This window comes from Hordeum vulgare, chromosome 2H, assembly GCF_904849725.1.
Source record: "Hordeum vulgare subsp. vulgare chromosome 2H, MorexV3_pseudomolecules_assembly, whole genome shotgun sequence".
Lineage (NCBI taxonomy): Eukaryota > Viridiplantae > Streptophyta > Magnoliopsida > Poales > Poaceae > Hordeum > Hordeum vulgare.
In genome coordinates, this window is record NC_058519.1 from 290,882,583 (window position 1) to 290,885,840 (window position 3,258).

Genomic DNA, 3,258 nt, shown 5'->3' on the forward strand with positions numbered 1-3,258 from the left:
ATTATTTGGAGTTACCGATTTGGTTTTGCAAGTTTTATAATGTCGAAATTATTTTAGTGGAGTTTTAAATGCTATTTGCGTGGTCTATTGTATTAAAACTATTTTAATTTTTTTTGCATTAGGTGGAACTAGGTTCCTTTATTATTTATTAGGGGATTTATTTTATACATATATTATATATATGTGTCCATATTAGCATTTTAATATATATATATATATTACTAAATGCGTATACTATACGTACATATTTTGTGTATATATATATTACTATTTTAGTATATATTTTTATCAGTATATATTTGATGTTATTTATTTAGCTAGAAAAATATTTATTTGTTTTCTTTTAATTCTTATTTTTTTTCGTAGTTGTTTTCCTAAAAAAAACTAGCTGGCAGCACCACGTGCCCCTTTGCCCCAAGCGCACTAGGAGCCAACCTCCTAGCATTGACCAGCACCACGTGCACCAACAACACCCATTGCCAACGAGCCAGCGCACCAAGCCCCAGGCTCCTGCCCCACGAGCGCATCAGGGGGCTTCGCCCAGGTTGCTCCATCGAGCCAGCAGGGAGCCAATGACCGAGCCGGACTCCCATGCCCCGTCACCATGGCCAGGAGTCCCCACAGCCCGAGACCGAGCCAGGGACGAACTCCCAGGACTCCTCCTCCTCGCGAGTAGAAAAGCCAGGAGGCCGAAGCCCCTGTCCCGATTCTTTCTTCTGCAACCCGATTCCCCTGCTCCCGGTTCGCCCCGCCTCGCACGCACAACAGCCTCGAGCTTCGCAAGAACACGCCGCGCATGTCCGAGTTCGTCCGTGTTCGTCGGAGTTCGCAGAGCCGCCATCACCGGAGTCCGTTCGACCATCACCGGAGCACCATCGGAGGAGCCACACCGAGACGGTTCCGTTTTTTCCCGTTGTTCGTGGTGAGAATGCACGCACGAGCCGATTCATCAAACCCTGATGAACAGCTTTAGAACGAAATAAAATCTGTTTTTAATATGTTTTTAGCTCTGTCAGATTCTCGGTATAGTTTTGAAACGCGTTTATCTTTTTACTCGTAACTCTGATTCAGGAAATTCTTTTTCCTGTGATCTCATATTGATGAGTAGAACATGTTAGAACTAGTAGTTTTCACTTTTACGAAAATTAGTTTTTTTTGTTAAAACAGATTATTTTAAACTTACCGGAGGCCATATTTTGCAAACCGTTCATCTAATTTCATTATTTCTTTGCCTTGTGCTACCACTAGCATGTAGATAATAAATACCTACTCGTATGTTTCTGTTAGTTGAGTTTTCATTGAATTCTTTGTTGTTGACTTTATTTTGATGTTATGTGAGTACGGTTTACTTATCAATGCCTTCGTCGAATATATATAGATTGTCCGGAGTGTGGAGCGGATCAGAATTAAGCGTTAGAGTACTTCAACACCGTTCAAGGCAAGTTTGCACTTTTGATTATGCTCATCCTATTTGTTTGCTATGCACTGTTATGATATGTTATGTGTTTGGTGTGATTCTTATATTGCTGGTCGCCATATGTATGTCCTGGATTGCATTTGTTTAATTGTGTGTTTGGATATGCTATGGTAGACATGGACTCGTACCGACTGGTTTATGAAGTAGTGAGTGTTTATAGCGGTAGGCTCGGGGCTTTTGCTCGAGTGAATACGTCTATGGCTGAGCGCTCTATTGTCCCTAGAGAATGCGCCATGACTGAGCGCACTTGAGTTGTCGGGACTTAAATCAGGTGAATGCGTTGATGGCTGAGCGCTTTGGAGTCCCCATTGAATGCGTCATCAACTGAGCGCACTTGATACATCTTGAAGATCTTTGTCATCTCACCGTAGGTTTGTGAGTTCTCTGTTGCGGGTTTTAAATTGGTTGTGGTGTGTGAGACCTTGATCAGTTCATGAAGGTAGGTGAAGTTAGCTTTATGCCGAACCAACTCGACTGTTTTGTTTGTCATACATTGCTTACATATGTAGGTTTGCATTATCATTATGTGTGAATTGCGAATACATTCAATGTATTGACCCTTGTGGCTGCAACTTATCATGTTGCAGGATATTCAGATGATCAGTGAGATACAGTAGGGTCGCAAGTCTTCACTCAACCTTTTCGCCGGTGGGCTATGATGGGACTCATCGTTATTATTTCTGCTACCTTTCCGTTGCCATTATTTATTAGAGATAGCTAAGTGCTATGCAGATTGTTATACTTTATAAATTCTGGATCATACGTTGTAATAAATGATGCACTTGCTATTCTGGTATTCATCTATACTGTGTGTGCTAGCGAGTCGATCCAGGGACTAGCACAGTTAAGCACAGAGACTCAAATCCTTTGAGGTTTGGTCGTTATAGATGGTATCAGAGCAATGCGTTGACTGTAGGTCGTGGCCCTAGAAAATGGATTAGAAAAGCCATAGGAGTGAAAATTTATTCTATAAACTTTGTCTACATCTTACTCTTTCATTAGATAACCACTCTAGTATCTTGACCAGCTTAAGTAGGAACTAGTGCTGAGACCACCACTTATCTTTTTTTATTTGCGATATTAACGTGTGAGCATATCTATTTATGCCCGCTTTATGGCATGACGATACTAGGTTGCTTGCTTGATTGTTATTTTGCTTGTTTATTAAATTAGTATCTTGTCGAAATTCTTCGACCATATATGTAGATATGTTTGATTATTGTCATGTTTTGTTGGAGTTATTTGATAGTGTGATTTGTTTGATTTGGAGTTTTATGCTAGCATATGGGTAGTGTTTTCCCCTTAGGCCTAATTCTATCTAGATCTCATCTATGCTTACCCACCAGATGTCCTCGAGACGTAATACTAGAGCCAGTGGTTCAGGAGACAACAACAATGATGTGCCGCCATACATGCAACAATACCTTCAAGGACAGGCCCAGTTGATCCAGCTACTCACCCAGAACATAGGGAACAACAACAACAACAATCCACCTCCACCACCACCACTGGATGCACTTACTCGTTTCTTGAGGTTGAATCCTCAGAGGTTTTCCAGCAGCCCCGAACCTATTGTAGCAGATGATTGGCTTCATTCGGTTACTAGGAACTTTGAGACTGTTGGCTGCACTGATGCAGAGAGAGTGAGGTTTGCCTCACATCTGTTGGAGGGTCCTGCCGCAGCTTGGTGGGACAACTACCTGGTCACCTATCCCATTGATACTATCACCTGGGCACAGTTTCAGGCAGCTTTCCGCGCCACACATGTGTCTGCTGGCGCC